Source organism: Misgurnus anguillicaudatus, chromosome 16, assembly GCF_027580225.2.
Source record: "Misgurnus anguillicaudatus chromosome 16, ASM2758022v2, whole genome shotgun sequence".
Taxonomy (NCBI): domain Eukaryota; kingdom Metazoa; phylum Chordata; class Actinopteri; order Cypriniformes; family Cobitidae; genus Misgurnus; species Misgurnus anguillicaudatus.
In genome coordinates this window covers 31,987,624-32,006,461 of record NC_073352.2, presented here as the reverse complement: position 1 = coordinate 32,006,461, position 18,838 = coordinate 31,987,624, and positions in this window count along the sequence as shown.

The following is an 18,838-nucleotide window of genomic DNA, read 5'->3' as shown; positions in this document are numbered from 1 at the left end:
ATTGCATCTAAAGTGAATAATTCACCATTAAATCAGTGTATGTTACTCAATGCGGTTGCACAATGTCCGTCCGTTTTTAAAGGATAAAGAAGAGACTGATTAGAGAGAGCGTTGTAGAATAAATGAAATGGGCTCGCTCAATTTGAATACAATTAACATGCTAATTACTTTGCTTTCATCTAAGAAAGGCACAATAATATGGAGAGAGAGAGAGAGAGAGAGCGGCCAGCGTAACGCATTCACACAGCTGTGCTTTGTGCTAAACACTAAATCTTATTTAGTATGTAGAGAAACTAGAAGCCAGGGGAGAAAATAGATGGAAGGATTTAAAATGAGACCAGATGAAGCTTTTGTTTGTCAGAGCTCCCCTGGTCAATATCTGTGGAGTCTGCTGAGATAAATATCCTTTCAGCATGAAAAACAAACCTGTTAAAAGTCTTTTTTCTAATTGTCATATTTTTATAATTTTAATCATTTAATACTCATTGACATGGATCTCAAGATGTTACAAGCCATAACAATATAATATTTTCTGTCTTATATAGCTGAAAATCATGATTTCCTGGTGTCTGAACTAGTTAATGTCAATTCTTTTACTGTCAAACTCTATTACCAAGGTAGGGTAACAGTGTTGACAGTCCAGCTTGGTCTCACTTTTAATACGTAGTATTTACACGTAACTTTTAAAAACACAAACCACATTTTTTGGTACGTTTAAATAGATGCTGAAAAGTACAATGTAGAAATATTTGCAACATTTAATCGAAGTATTATTATGTTTACAAAACGTAAAACATTTACAAATATTATATACCATAAAGATTGTTGTATCATTTTCCTTTAACCATTTTATCCATTATGTTACCACCCTAACCCAACCCTAAACCTCACCCTAAACCCAATACCAAAAAAATTTAAAATTTAATGTATTCTTTTTATATTATGCAACGTAATGGACAGAAATGTGGAAAACCTTTTTAACAATAGCATTTAAAATATATTTTAAGCTGCTAGTCTCAGAAATAAAGGTACAAAAGTTGTCACTGGGACAGTACCCTTTCAAAAAGGTAGACCTTTGTAACCAAAAAGTGCATATTAGTACTTCAAAGGTACATATTGGCAGTTCAAAGATACATATTTGTACCTAAATGGTACATATTAAAACCTTTTTTAAAGGGTAGTGACCCAGTGACAACTTTGTACCTTTATTTTTAACAGTATGCAGTCCTACCCCAAACAGTATTAAAATCATATACTGTTAGAAATAAAAAGCATAACAGATAGACAAGTGTAATCACAATAATTTATTTTTTGCAACATTTCAAAGCCAGTCTCATGGAGATGCATATAAATACATAGCACGAAAACTTGAAACTTAAAACACTGCATCTTTTTTGTCGTTTTATTTATTTCTCATTTTTTTCTATTTTTACCATTGTCGCTTGGGTTTAGGGTTAGAACAACTTTTGTTACATAAAAATGACATCCTAACCCGTACACCAATTCTAACCCCAACTCCAAGAGACCAAATAGACAAAACATGAAGAAACCTGTATATTAAAGGTGCTCTAAGCAAATTCACGCGTTTTAGACCATAAAACATTTTTTATTACATACAGCAAACATCTCCTCACTATCTGCTTGCTGCCTGAACGCTGATCAAACTGTAAAAAAACGCGATCTCTGTAGAAAGCCCAGGCTCCACAAACGGCAATAAAAACAAAGTGGCCAAACCTACTAACACGAAACATAACAAAGTGTTCCAGCCAATAAACGACAAGAAGGATTTGGGGGTGGGGGTTGGGCGCGTTCATGAAAGCACGGAAGGGAGGGGCAGGGGGAGGAGTTAGCTACACTCCGTTTGTTTGAAAACAGTTCAAACATCAACAAAAAGTGACGTCGCACAGATTCGCTTAGAGCGCCTTTAAATAACTCAAATCTAACTCTAAACCCAAGCGAAAATTGTTTAAAAAAACAGAAAAAAATTGAGAAACCAATACATAAAACAACAAAAAAGATGTTTGAAATTAAAAATTGGCATGTATTGCACGATTTTTACACTTTGTGCTATTTATACGCATGTACATGAGACTGGGTAGGAAATTTCAAAATCAGTACCAAAAGTAGTTAAAATGAGAATGTGCTGCAGCCGCGGTACAGAAGTATTAAAGTTATTAATCCACGAAAACGTTAATCCGGCTTCTCTGTGAAGGCGCACATTTCAAATTTCAAATGTACATCGACTGAAATGTCGCAAATCTGTGATGTAATACGCAAGAGCCAATGAGCGTTTGATATCACTGCGATAAAGCAATGTGTCGTACAGCTTCTTGAGGCACAATATTTCAATATGAATTCATGACGAACGCAAGATTTGACTTTTATCAAGATCCCTGGATAAAGGGCTGAATTTGGATCTGTTCCTCGAAATCGTATGAATTTTAAAGATTTGGATTACAGCGAATTAATAAAATTAAAATCTTTTGTAAATTTATGTTGTGTTTTAGTGTAATTATTGTTGCATAGGAGAAAATGCCTTTTGTGTGTCATGGGAAATTAACTTAATATTGCAAAATGGTTAAATGATTACATGTTATTCATTTTAAAGGTTTACATGTAGTCTTGTAATGTAATTCTCTGAAAGTCATGAACATTTCAATAGATAAATGAGTAAACTGTCTTAGAAGTCAGAAAGTACGACTGAAACATGGCATTAATATGAGTAAGAAACGCCAATGCCTGCTATTTTAATATTTATGAATAGGAGTACATACAAATCCGTGCATCTGTAAAGCTGTTAATATGTAAATACTGATACTTGACACGGACTAATTCAGACAATAGGAAATGTAACTTTTTCACTTTTTCAAAAATATTATATTGTTATGTCCTGTAACATCTTGCGATCCATGACAAAGACGAAATTATAATAAAAAATATAACCGTTTAAAAAACACCAAATCTACCTGAAATTATATATCAGCCAGCAGTCAACAACAACAACAAAATGATTCCCACAGCTCTTCAGTATGAAATCAGATATTAGTTTGTGCATAAATAGAGATACATTGTGTTTGCATAAGTATGGAAAATATATGCATAAGTAGGGACACATAAACTCATACATGCATGCACCAAAATGGTCTGTAGGAGGATTTGTGGCTGAGGACCAGTGTTTACAACCCAGCACAGAAAATGGTTTATGGGCCTGGTTGAATCCTGCACAATAAAATTCTGCTCCTAGATATGTTTAAAAAAAATTCACGTTCCCATTTTGGCTCAACACTGTCGGCGAGTAAATGTCAGCTTACTAGCAAACGAGCACCTAGAAAAGTCTTTGCATAATTTGAACGCTCATTTCAGGTTTGTGCATTCACCCATTTGTGGATTACGTGTCACCTCAAGTTAAAGAAGATGCGTGGAGATGGGGTTGTTTCTCTTTAAGAAAACATTTCTTCACAAGGACAATTATGGGTAAATACATGCGTGCAAACACATGCATCCAATGCATAAATTAGTCCAAATAATATCAGCTTCTAACACGATTCGTAGTGTCACCCCTAATTAACCCATGCACAATAGAAATCGATTCATTTTCATGCAGTAATAGCCTACAAAAATGCAACACGAATAGAGCAAGATCTATTTGAATATGTCATTAGCTTGTTTTAGGAATAACTACAACATCAAATTTGTCAAATCCACAACACTATAATGGAAAATATGCATAGTAATTGATTTTTGCTTGGCCGCAGGTGAAATAAATACTTTAGGGGTCGAGAATTAGGCATCGGTTTACTGGGCCAGTAAACATCCATTCATAACTCCTTAGCAACTGCATAGCAATGCCCTAGCAACCACCTACAATATCAATATCACCTAAAGACTTTTGCACAGATACACAAGCCAGATTTAGTACGAGGGTTCATATATATGAGAGTTATATTAACACGGCTAGTATTAGACTTGAAGCTTAGTGGTTTTGATTGCAAGCACAGTACAAATGAAATTATAGCGCTGTTAGATGGTAAAGAAATGCATTATAGAAGCCGGACAAACTTTTTTATAATACAATGTCACAAAACATCATCTGTATTGAATCAAAAGCACACACACACACACACACAATAAATATATCGACAGAACAGTGATATTTTTCTGTCTCTGCTGTCGTTGTCGCTCCCAGCCGCAGGACAGGATGAGACATGGCAGATATCCCAGGAGACCTGCCCTTTAGCAAACATCTCAGCCTGGGTGGGTGGACGTCTCACTGATCCTGAACCAGCTTCAGCCACACCGTCCCCAATCCTTCATCGCAGTTAGCGCTGCCATTAATCTGACTTCAAACCAGCATCAACACGGCACAAAAAGTTTAGCCTACTGTGACACACTACGGCATGACATTTTCTCGCTGTTCCAGACCATTTTCAAAACTGTCACTTTGAGAACAACAAAGCCAAATGATAGAGGTAACAAACGAATATCTTTACACAATAAGAAGTCATCTTACCTTTTCAGTTTTGACTAAAAGCAGACATTTGGAAAGTGTTCGCAAGTACATTTCTCCTTCGATAGGAGTTATTCTGGCTCACTTAAAGGAATAGTTCAACCAAAAATGAAAACTTTGTCATTATTTATTTACCTTTGTGTGGTTTGCTCCCAATGTCTTTCAATGTCCGAAGAATAATTGAATTGAACAATTAGACATAGCAGTCTGGTTGGATCAAGGTACTAAATAAAACAAGCAAGGTTGAAAGCTTGACAGCCAATAACAGACATTGTGGTGTATGAAAAAAACAAAATTGGACATGTGAACGAGTGATTTTTGCAACACTGAACATATTTTTAACTAAAATCTTAATTTTAATTTAATCATGAATAGTTGCACGAGGCAGCATGTGAATGGGTCTGATACATCTGATTGCCAGTAATGATGACTGATGGATTGTGGATCATACTATGGATTGGTTCAGAAAGATCTGTAGCTCCTCTGATCATACAGTCGTGCCACAGGAGACTGAAAGTGGGCCATGAAAGAACACAGTGTTTTTTTGGAAAGGGAAAAATACTGAATTACAACCCACATGATTTCTAAAAATAATACACCTCAGATGAAGAAGCAAAGATAGAAGACTGAAGTAGAAATACAGATATTACAAGATGAAAATAAAGAGGATGCATGCTGTGATATATCATAAGGGTTGCAAAGAAGCGGAAAGTTTACGGTAAATTTCTTGAAATTTTTTCAATAAGAACTTAATCTGGGGAATTTTGGAAATATTTCAAATAGGAAACTTAGTGAGAATTTATGGGAATTCTTTGGAAATGTACATAAACTAAATTAGATACAAACATAAGTAAACTTTTGGTTTAGTCATAACAGACATGCATGCAAGGTAATGCAAATGTTAAAAATGACGTCTTGACTGATTTAATTGTAAGTTAAACTTTAATTGATTCTTTTATTCAGTAACTCAAATGCACAATAAGCATTATTATAGTGCTAGCTCCCATTTAGATATCTGATTTACTGGCTAGCTAGCTAACTACCGTATAAACACATTTAGGTATTTGCTAGTTAAACTGTTGCAGCACATATGCAGCAAGTGTGGCTTCTGTGGTGGTCAAGGCCTGATAAATGGTATATATGAAGAGTTTCGTTGCAAAACAAGATAACTTTGTTTGTTTAATTTTTCAGAAATCTCGTTTTTTGGTTGTGCATTCCAATTAATATCAAATGAACTGCAGTTGGTTTGTTTTGATTTAAACCTTCATAACTTAAAAAATACAGCTAAGAACCACCATAAAACAAAACAATAACATGATAACATTATAATAAACATGTTTTGACAAATATTTTAAGAACGGAGTTATCTGGTTTTGCAACGAAACTCTTCATATGTAGGATTAAAGGCAGAGGTTTAAGTCTAAAACACTTTTTTTTTTACAAATTTGTTTAAACTGTCTTTATATACCAATACATAATTAAAATGTAAGTACTCTGAAAAAGAGAGTATAAAAATCGAGTGTCTGTAGACCTCTCACGACTGTTTAAAACACAGCTAATTATTTCCATTCACTCCACCCCCTCCCTTCTGGGTTTCTTTAAAAGCCACGCCCCCAAAACACATGAACGCGCGACGCTGACCGGCTCTGCTGGGAGTAGCATTTACCTCAGACGAGACGAAGGAGCGCGGTGCATGTAGTACCATCATGTCACAATCACATGTAGTAATACACCTAACTTTATCACTATGAATATAAACAAATACGATAGCTTTAAATACTCACTATTAAGCTAGCATATCGATACTGGTAAAGTTTAAAATACGAAATGATTCGGTAACAAACGAGCTAGTTATATTTATAAGACAAAGCTAAAAACAGATTGCATGGATACAAGTTTTTTCATTACCATCAGTTACACTGTGATGAAGGTGAATTTCGTGGAAGATTCATAACATATACAGTGTTTTGCATGTAAGAGTTTCCGTGATGAAAGCATTGTTGACTCTGATGAGGACTACACTCCAGAGACAATACCGCTACCGCATCATCGACTCGGGGAAATGACACGCGATATTCACTCTCATTTGATTTCGTCGTTTATTCCTTTTTTTGCCTTCGCTGAATGCATATGCAGGTACTGTGAGTTCTGAATGCTCTTTCTCTGCCGTACTTTTGCTCTTCCTAGATTTCGTGCCTCGTGCACGTTCAACTCAATCAGGTGTGCGCATGTATGGTCAGATCCCGTAGCAACAGGGGTGGTGCCATGGTCGCGCGAGAGAGTGATAGTCGCGCAAGCCAATCATTTGTTTCTTCCCGAATTAATAATTGAAAAAATTAATTGTGAAAGGTCTACAGACACTCGAGTTTTATACTCTCTTTTTCAGAGTACTTACATTTTAATTATGTATTGGTATATAAAGACAGTTTAAACAAATTTGTAAAAAAGTTTTTTAGATAATTCCTGCCTATCCTGCCTTTAAATTAGTGATTTCTCACCTAAATGTTTTCTTAGTCAGTGTATTTGTCTTGACAATGGAAGTTTTAAACAAATTTTTAAATATTATTTTGTGTGCAGTATTCAAGAAATTATCTGTGCATGTTATGGAAGAATGCTAGTACACTGTAAAAATTTCAGGATTTTTGTCAAATCATATTTTTATGTTTCCTTTAACTTAAAAAATTAAAAATTATCTTGATTTTATAAGTTAAGTCAACATTTTTAAGCCAATACGTAAAATAGTAGGTTGAATTGACTTGCAAAACGAAGTTGATGTAGCCATTTTTTAATTCCCAGTTTATTCCTATTAATTCCCATTTCCCAATTTATTCCCATTAATTCCCATTTCCCAGTTGATTCCAATTAATTCCCAGTTTATTCCCATATATTCCCATTGAAAGTTTTCAGTCTTTCTAAATATCCTGGAATTTTGCAACCATAATCATAACTGGAAGCTGAAAGAAAGCATATCCACTGAGACTATATATATTGAATTTATTTCAGCAAAAGTTATATTCATAAAATATATTAGTGATGTAAAAAGATTTTGTGGAAGCGGCGTGGTCAGCAATTGTTTATAGACCCTTTGAGCTTTGACTGGTGGGATGTCAGCGTATGAAAATATTAATAAGACACAAACTCTCGTATACAGGAAATAAAAAGTTGGACTTTTGCCTCCGTTTGCAAGAGTTTTATTTCAAATCTTACAATAATTTGTAATATTTTTAAAGCAAACTTTCAGAAAATGAGGCACTTTTTAATTTGGCAAACCTACAGTATGTCCATATAGTACATGTAATAAAAACCACCTGCCCTGAATGACTTGATTAAAAAATGGCAAAGGCATCTTAAAAAAGTGAGTTTTAAGAGAAGGACTAGCAGCATGTATTTGCACTTTGCATATAACAGTTTATAATTTGGTTATATAATGCACTGAGATTCAAAGATTTTTAAGTGTGATTTAGATGTCCAGATGCTATTGGAACAACTGTATGCTTGTGACTCTCTTTCATTAGCTGCTTTGGAGATATGAGTGTGGACTCATAATGAGCATTTGTACTTCTCTCCTGAGTGTAGACCAGTTTTATTATGCTGTTCTTGTGATATTTTATCATTGCAGCATGAAGTCTATAACTGCATAACTGAATTCTTACGAAACATGTTCATCTAATACACTGAGCTCAGGACGAGAGCAACCGATTGTGTATGTTTTTGGGCAGTCTGTATGTAATACCAAACCAGAAGCAGGTACACATCTTCCTTCTATCCAAAACCCTGCAGTCAGAAAATGAAAGACGTCTCATGGTACCTTCGCTAAAGTGTGCAAACCAATCTCCTCCTCATTTACCCTTAGCGTTCATCGCTGGTGAAATTATTTCACAGATTCTTTCCTATGACAAATCGCTTTGCTGTTTTCCATTGCTTTGAATAAAAGCATCTGCTGAAAATGCATGGATGCAAAAAAAACTGACCCAGACGGACAATGAATATGTTTTATTAATAATTTGAAAACTGAATAAAAAACTAATTGCTTTACATTCTGAGATGAGTTTTTTTGCATAACATATGCAGTGGTTTCTAGAACTACATAGAGATTGCCAAAGTATGGCAGTATACCAGGAGCTTCTTTTGCAACAACCACTGTGTCGAAAGCACACCGTTAAAGCTATAAAATGCCTCTCTAAACAGCTCTTTAGATTCAAGTGTCCTTTTGTTCAATTACTGCTAGCGGTATGGAGTAAAATGACCATTGGTAATTAGCGAGTGGATGTATTTTGACAGGTCTCCACAGGTGAGTCTTCTGCACTGTGATGACCTGTGGAGTTTAATAAATGGCAACATATGATCTCTAATTCCCACCAGTTGATTTTTAATGCCAAACAAATCACTACAGATATGTAAAACGAATTACTCGATTTAATTATTTTAAGTACACTTAAAAAAATGTTGGGCTATTTTTTCCCAGTGTTTGGTCAAAAGGGGACGAGCCCACCCCCTTGGGTTGTTATTTAACCTATGCTGGGTTGTTTTAACACATTGTTGGGTCAAGTATAAACATAATTTCAACCCAGCTTCTGGGCTCGTCCCTTTATGTCCCAATGCTGGGTTGAAAATAAGCCTGCATATTTAAGAGTATACAAGTTGTAGTCAAATGTATTGTTTTGCAAATAATATGACCTATCATTCATACAATGTGGGTATGCTATATACAGTCAGAAAAATAGTCAAATAATGGGACAATGCTGTTAGTGGGGGCAGTACCCTTTAATATAGCTTGAAATATGTACAGTCTAAAAAATGCTGGGTTGTGATTCAACTCAAAATGTTGGGTTGTTTTAACCCATTGTTGGGTCAAATATAAACATTTCAACCCAGCTGCTGGGCTCTTCTGGTCCCTTTTTGACCCAACGCTGGGTTGAAAATGCCATGTACCATTGTATGTGTACCTTGTAAATGTACCATTTATGGGGGGTACACACCAAACGTGAGGCATCACGTTCCTCACGCTAGATTACTCGCGGGATGTAACTTCATGTCATGCAATTTTTTGCTTGAGTTGAATATTTTCAACTTGCGTAAAGATGCATTTGAGGTGAATACCGAGTGTTTTTGTGCATTGGTGCCACACAATTTGCATCATTCGCATCGTCCCGTGTGAGTTTGCATCTATTCGCTTCTTTGCATTGATTTGTATGTAAATTAAAGGAGCATTTCACCCGCAGAAACATTAATCTTTGTTGAAAGTGCATCATATTTGTAGTCGAAATGTAACATACATTCCGAATTTGGTGCCTATTTGAGCGAGAAAAGGGGTGTTTGTAGTCTCACTCCCCTCAACAAAGATATTGGACTTCCTTCTTTCAATGATGCAAAATTATGATTTTTACATCATTAAAAGAAGGAAGTGCAACACTGAAATCTGTATTTCTCCTGTCTCAAGGGAAACTGAGGTAATTATGCACGGCCATTCAAAAACATGACTGGCGTTCTAACAATACAAAGCTTAATGCAAATGGTTGAAGTGTCCCTTTAAGCAAATTGTTGAATTCGCATTTTTTGTGTTTACATATGGTACCTATATGTACTTTTAATATGCAATCATCTGTACCAATATGCAACTCTGAGGTATACTATAAGATATACCAGCCCCCCTTGTGTACGGTGCAGTCCTTCGTGGCCCCCCAAAGAAAATTTATGACAAAAACTGTTCTAAAACTCAACTTTTAATTAAACAAAACATATTTAATGATAGAAAGTAGTGCTGTTGGTTAATAGCCTAATTTTTATAGGTTTAATTGCACAGAATTCATGATAAATTAATTTATTTTATAAAATGTCATAAAACTGGGGCCCCCCTGGCACCATCTCGCGGCCCCCCATTGCTATAAGGATTCTTTAAAGCTCCCATAACACAAGACGTTTTTGCATGATGTAAATCTGGAGTATGCCTACCTATAGAGTAGTATTACAACCTTCATATCTCTAAAGAGTCTTAGTTTTATCAGATTTATAAACGACAGATGAGCTTTACAGATTCTTTCCGATAATGCATGGAAAAATTGGAAGGAGGAGTTACGAACTGCGGGAGGAGCGAGTCACGAGTCATGCAACACTTTATACAACACTGACAGGATAACTTATGATTCACTACATGTTCATGTCATTTATATAATATGCACTTACGCTCCTATTTCCAACATAACACAAAAGTCAACTTACCGCATGCAACTCATGACCGGGTTGAGACTTTTCAATGAAATCCTGCTACCCCAAATAAACAAACTATATCCATTGTTTTCATAAGGCGACTTACTTCTTCTTATATTAAAAAAATCTTCTTTCTATCCATTGTTGAGTCTTGATATAAAACAAAGCTGTCGCATGCTTTTCCGGGGAAGTGCCTATACAAAGAAATGATACGTATGGGTTACCGCCGATATGTCAGATGGACCCGTATTCGAAAAAAAAAAAAAAACTTGAACAAACCCTGGCGAAGTGCATTCGGCACAGAAATAACACGCCCAACTGTTTTTTGACACTTTGCTTATATGTTTAGCATGAGGAAACCAACTCTACTGTGTTAAGTCAGAATACAAGAAATACAGTTGAATCCCCCCTTTAATTGCAAAGGTGTACTTTTTAAAGAAGATACCGCCCCAGTATAGAGACATTTACCATTTTTCTGACAGTGCAACTACTGGAATTAATGGTTGTATTGTATGCATGTATATTTTGCATGTTCAGTAGTTCTACATGTGAAATTTTCCATAGTTGCTTTGGAACAAAATTCATTGTCAAAAGTGCAGTACACAGTAATTGAATGAAGTGAGTAATGACAAAAATTACTGACACATTGATCAACATTGGTTGACACAGAACTATACAGAAAAAAACAAACAAATGAGAAGTACTGTTTATCATTTTTAACAACTGACTGAAGTATGACTGGGTTATTTTTGACCCATAATGGGTGACTATTGGGCATAACACATGCTGGGTTAAAAATGACCCCATGTTGGTTTGTTGTTATGCCACCATAGGGTAATAATAACCCAGCAGTTGGGTTTAAACAACACAGCATTGGGTAATTTTTAACCCAGTCGTGTGTTCTGTCTAATATTTACCCATTATGGGTCAAAAAAGGACCCAGGCATTTTTAAAGTGTGCTACAAAAATGTGACGTCCACAAGAAGTATTATTTTTGGCACTTAAGGTGGCAAAATATTTTTGCTATTTAAAATTATGGGTTTGTTAAACCATTAATTTAAAATATTAAACTGGTGTTTATCTTTTTTTGTACCTCTACCTTAAATTTGGTATCCTTTTGGTGAAGTGCTGTTTTGCTGGATTTCTCTGGTGTTTATCGGGTTGTAATGCTGACAGTTATGTTTCATATTATTCTAGATCAAAATAGAAACTTTAGAAAGTATGAAATGTTGCTGTTTATTGTGTCAGAATGAACCGACCTTGAAAATCTCTTAAAACACATTGTTCAGAAAACAAAAACAAGCACTCAAAACTCTTCTGCAATAAATGAAATAATCTTCCCTTCCCGGAAATCTCAAATCGGAGATGAAAATGAATTGGATTTTTTAGTTTCCTACTGGTGCATTTATTGTGAAAAACAAAAAAATCTCACCATTGTCTTTCCAGTCTCTGTCTAGCACACTTACTTTCTTGCAGAGCTTTTGAATTGAAGTTTACAATGAGTTTGATTTAATTTCTGCTGGTGTTAAGGAGATGTAATTGAAGTTGACAGTGATAAGTAAGCAATGACTGGATTTGCAGACAGACCCAAAAGCAAATGCTGTACCAAAAGCATTTAGTACAAATAGACACTGATGGTGTTGTTTCATAAACTCAGCCTCTCTCAGCAGGACAAAAAGTAATAATCTCATGCTGATGGTGTATGGGAAAGTTTAGCACCCTATGTTCCGAAATAATAAAACTATAAAATAACACAACAGTAATATGAAATTAAATAAAAGCCTCTTTCAAAACACATGAACACGCACAGATTAGACGGTCACATCTCATGTCTCATCTCATTCACCAGTAAGAAAACTTGGCAGTACAAAGTGAATAACATTACCAAAATAACCAACATAAATAACTGTTTTACATCAGATAATCCGTAAACGAACACAAATTTCATAAGCAACACAATGTTTCATCAAAGTAGAATATCTGAATCCATCTCAATACAAACATATACCTACCTTACCAAAAGAAACAGTGCAACGACCCTTTCAGACCCTTTGCCTCCTGCAGCTGTTTGCATCTCGTGGTAAAGCAGTAAAGTTACAGATGTTCATTTGGTTTTTGCTCTTTGCTGATCCAGGCAGTTTTTGCTGTTGTTGTTATAAAAGATGTCTTTCGTTTTTGGCTCCTGTGCAGGTTGTCAATTAAGCAAAAAAAGTTTGCCATTCTCCCTCTGTTTACAGACGGGAGGTGAGTGCACGTGAACACGCCAATGACGTATGGTGTCTGTGTGAACAAGCTGCGCGGTGGGCATTCAAATTACGCTTATGAATGAGAGACAAAAAAGGTTACGTCCATTCGGACCGAGATTTATGATTGGTTGAACATTTTTTGGTCCTACGCCTTTTACAGATGACATGCAAATACATTTAATCAACTTAGCATAGTGATTGCTATCAGGATGTGAGGAGACTTTTAACCAGCATAACTAAAAATGTTTCTGGATCAAATGAGATACCCTGGCTCTAAAACTAAAATATAAATTAATACATGGCTGTATACATTTCATAGTGTCACTTTGCCTGTGTTTTTCTGTCTGATGTGTCCGTCTGTCTATCCATCCACCTTCAGGTCTCACAAGCACATCTCTTAAAGTCTCCTGACTATTTTTAGCAAACACATAAACTCCCCGTCTCCTGAAGCTGACACCTTTGTGGCACGTCTATAAGTAACACATAAACCACACCTAATTGCAGGCTGTCGTCCTGATGTTGCTCACTGCAACCCTACATTTCCTCTCCTGTTGAAAAGTGAGCAGACAACACCGCCACTCACCCGACAGCCTCCCCTCCTGTTTCTCAAGGACAACCTGTACTCCATAGAGTTGACCTCTGCCAACCAGAAAATATTGATAATATTAAAGAGAGAAGAGCTTCGTACCAAACAGAGGCCCCAATGACTTCCATAGTATTCTTTTTGTCTAATATAAAAGTCAAAGGGGCCTATGAACGGTTTGGTTAACATTCCTCAAAATATCTTCCTTTGTGTTCATCAGACCAAAGACATGTATACAGGTTTGTGACAACATGAGTGAGTAAATGACAGGATTTTCATTTTTGGGTGAACTATTCCTTTAAATCAGCCCAGAAAATGTTTATATTTGACCCAAGAGCCGATTAACGGGTAATGTCTGTATCTGAAAGGGAATAAAATCTGTCTTCATCATCACCAGACTTTATTTCCTCTCAGTTAAGCGATGCAGATCTCCAGCTGTGAGATATACATTCAATGTTACACTTCACGGTACAAAAACATGAAAATATATAAAGAGATCTATAATGCATAAACACATTACCCAAACAAACTGGAGTTTTATGGGAGAAGCGTATTCATTTAATCTTGTAAATCACAACCGTACTGTGTATAAACAGCTGGGCACCTTACCGATTTAACAGTTATGCATTTGGCATAGATGCTTTTACCCAAAGCGACTTGTACAAATCTATACATTTTATTATCAGTATATAAATAAAGAGCTCAGATGCCAAAACCTTTAAAGTGCGTCTGATATGTTTCCTTGTAAATTAGCTTTTTTATCAGACTCTTAATGGATTCTGCACCAAGGAGGTGTTTCTGAATGGCCTGAGGGCAGGATTAAGTGGATTTGAAGCAAAAGTATCTGATGAATGTACACTCACCTAAAGGATTATTAGGAACACATGGCAGTTGCTTCAATGCATTTAGGAGTGTGGTCCAGGTCAAGACAATCTCCTGAACTCCAAACTAAATGTCAGAATGGGAAAGAAAGGTGATTTAAGCAATTTTGAGCGTGGCATGGTGGTGGTGCCAGACGAGCCGGTCAGAGTATTTCACAATCTGCTAAGTCACTGGGAATTTCACGCACAACCATTTCTAGGGTTTACCAAGAATGGTGTGAATAGGGAAAAACATCCACTATGCGGCAGTCCTGTGGGAGAAAATACCTTGATGATGCTAGAGGTCAGAGGAGAATGAGCCGACTGATTCAAGCTGATAGAAGAGCAACTTTGACTGAAATAACCACTCGTTACAACCGAGGTATGCAGCAAAGCATTTGTGAAGCCACAACACACACAACCTTGTTACCACTGTGCGGCTGGTGGTGGTGGTGTAAAGGTTTGGGGGATGTTTTCTTGTCACACTTTAGGCCGCTTAGTGCCAATTGGGCATTGTTTAAATGCCACGGCCTACCTGAGAATTGTTTCTAACCATGTCCATCCCTTTACGACCACCACGTACCCATCCTCTGATGGCTACTTCCAGCAGGATAATGCACCATGTCACAAAGCTCGAATCATTTCAAATTGGTTTCTTGAACATGACAATGAGTTCACTGTACTAAAATGGACCCCACATTCACCAGATCTCAACCCAATAGAGCATCTTTGGGATGTTGTGGAACTGGGGCATCGTGCCCTGGATGTGCTTTCAGCACCTAGTTGAATTAATGCCACATATAATTAAGGCAGTTCTGAAGGCGAAAAGGGGTCAAATACAGTATTAGTGGTGTTCCTAATAATCCTTTAGGTGAGTGTATGTACTGTAGTGATGGATAGCAGGTTGCTTACTTTAGTTACAATATCAGCAGTTTCCTAAGTCTGCTTCTTCAGATCCGACTGACTCCACAGATCATTAATTTATTGCAACAGAAGAGGAAATATTAACTTTTGACTTCAGGCGTACTGTAAACACACACATCCATCTATCTACATGTGACATACAGAAAAAGGAAATGACTCTCTTGCTGAAATGACAGCTGGACTCATGTAATCATGTGAGAGTGGTGACTTGTTTTGCTTGCACAGACATGAATTGATAATATGTTTGTGAATTGGTAATCCGTGCATATATCAGCATTAATTACATGCATTTCAAGGCATTCTTTAGCTTGACTGCATGTACTGAAATACAACTTTATTGGACCGCAGGAGAGCCAGAAACGGCTGCAGAGAGTTGAACTCCCCCATGAATGCTTTGGGTTCAGCCAGCGTAACATAATGTTGCACCACAATTAGTACTAACAAACAAGAACCATGTACACACAATGTGCTTCTGGTAAGAACAAAAACAACCCCGTGTTGGGTCAAAAAAGGACAAGCACAGACGGAAAATGACCTAACAAAGCAACCCAGCATTTTGAGTTGAAAGAACCCAGCATAGGTTAAATTACAAGCCAGTGGGTTGGGTTCATCCTATTTTGACCCAACGCTGGGTTTAAAATAAGCCGGCATTTTTAAGAGTGTAAATATATGCAGTGTCACTAAAACTATCAAAAGTTTTGTCATCCGAGTGACTTCTCGAGCTCTTCAAAGTAAAAAAAGATAATTAAAAAAGTCTTTTTGAAAATCTGTCACTGCTAATGACAACCTCTCAGCGAAATCCCGGAAAACCTTCTGCATGCGTGACCGCACCAGAAAAACGGCCTTCAATTTCAACAGCGTCATTTTTCATCCGTGCGTCTACTGAAAAGCAAACACTGTTAACCCCGGGGGCCGGGGCCAGGGCTCCTGCCAGCAGCCGTCAGCCTATTCACAAAATTCAATTATGCATCAAGCTCTCTTCCCGCAATGAAGATAAAATGAAAAACGACCCCTGACACTGTTGAGTTTGTCTAGTAACCTCATATGCATTATCAACCGCAAGGACTTAATTGCACACCAGTATATTTCCAGTTACCATTAAAAAGGATCCCAATTCTAAAAAGGCCATAATGACGCTTTACAGCTCTACAAACACGCAAGCACGTTTTTACATGCTTGTACATTAAATGCATTGTGGAGAATGATGCAGAATGCAAAGCGCACAGCTTTCCGAGTAATGCCCTGCTTGGGCGCAGATAACGTGGTTTGGAGAAGCTGTATTACATTTATTTCCAAAGGAAATGGCACCTCTCTCTCCATCAATCAGTGGCTAATTACAGGCTTCACATAATAGGCCACCCTTGCTGGAGTGAGTAGGAAACAGATCTTTTGAATGGTTTTGGCACTCACGGCTGCAATACAGGCTGCACGTCTACCCATGGAGCCAAACAAAGCCGGAGAGTGGCGGCAGCTGTGGAATATCTACTGGATCATTAGCAGGTTTGTCAATGCGCTCACCATCTTCATTATAGTAGCGTGGCACAAATCAATACGTGATCGTAGATGCTTGTCTTTCAGCTGCGGATCGGGCTCGCAAGAGATGCCACTTCACATTCAGCTCGGATATGAATGAGGCACCATTATGAGACTTTACATTTTTAAAATCAAACGTGAGATGAGAAATGAGGAAATGGGCTGCTATGTTTTTAAAAGATACAGGCACAAATACATACAGCAACTATGCCAAATTTGAAGTGTGGTATTTTATATTTTTCATTTTGCACTGGGCACATATCTATAAAAAAATGACCTGCAACGTTGTGTTATGAAACCCGGTGCTAAAATAACACAGAATGAACATGCACATAAAAACTCTACAAAATAATTTTTGTATTTTTGTCTTGTTTTTCAGTACAAATACTGTATCTTAAAATTCTTAATTTACTTGAGAAGCAAAATGTTGGGTTAAAAGAAGCAAAATGTTTGTTCCGTTTGACCCAACTTTGAGTTAAAAATTATCCAGTTAAGTTATTTTCAACCCAGCGTCAAAAAAGGGACAGGCCCAGCCCTTTAGGTTGTAATTGAACCTATGCTGGGTTGAACCCATTGTTGGGTCAAATATTACGGAGCCCCTAAGGGGACATGGAGCAAAAATTAAATAAAATGCTCACATGAAACTTTCGCACACACACATGAAACTACCGCGTTTAGTTTTGCATGTTCACGTGAAACTTTTGCACGACGTGAGCATGCGAAACTAAACTTTAAAAAAATCTGTACATGAAGGTTTCGCGTGAGCAGATGAAAGTTTCATGTGAGCACATGAAACTAAACTTTAGATTTTTTTACTCCAATGTCACATTAGGGGCTCGGTAAAATATAAACATTTTCTGGGTTAATTTAACCCAATGAGTCCCGGCGAGGTGAGGTGGCCTTTATGTGTGGAGATTGCATGTACTCCCAGTGTCAGTGTGGGTTTACTCCCGGTATTTTGTTTTCCTCCCACAGGCGAAAAACTTGCAAGTTGAAGAAACCAAATTGCACCTCCCTTAACTTTTGTATGGATTAACCAGTTATCAGCATCAATATAGCTATAGTTGCTGAAATGGCGTGAAAAATAAATTACAGATAGATAGAAAGAAATTTAACCCAATGGCTGGGTTTGTCCACTTTGACCCAACACTGGGTTAAAATTACTTTTTAGTGTAAATTTTTTAGTGTAAGATCAACCCAATCTCATGGAAATTCCTGTTCCAAACAAAATATTTTATTAATTTATTTGTGTTATTGACACGATCTTCCACTGTTTTTCGTGCCACTGGAGCACGAATGTCTTTTTGAGATCACTCAGCACAAATTTCTATTAACAGACTTTCTTTATCGTGTCATTTTAAATGTTGTTTTCTCATTGTTTTCTCATTGTTGTCGCTTGGGGTTGGGGTTAGAATCACTTTTTGTAACCCAAACCCCAACTCTAACCCCAACTCCAGGCGAGAATAGTTTTAAAAGCGGAAGAAAAACTTGTAGAAACCAATCCATAAAATCACATCCTAACGCAAACCCCGAATCTAACCCCAACCCTAAGCAACAATGATTTAAAAATAAGAAAAAACAATGAGAAAAAATATAAAATTACACGATAAAGAAAGTTGTGCCAAAGACACGAAAAACTATTTATAGAAATTTGTGCTGGGTGACACACACAAAAAATTTTTTTGCACCAGTTGCACGAAAAACGAAAATCGTGTCCAGGGCTGCTGTTCCCATAACGCGGATCACACGCTGTGCGTAGGGCACCAAGTGCTGAGGGGGCACTAAAAATAGCCTAATGAAAAAAAATTATACTGCCTTTATTATTTCATTAGCCTATAGAAATATTATTAGCCACTTTTAGCCATGTATATGTAACAAAAAAGGAAGAACAAGATAATTTAATTGCTCGAGTCTAGAAAGTATGCCCCTCTTGCCTTGGATGGTCCGTGCTGGTTGATCGCACGGGCGTCTGACAAAC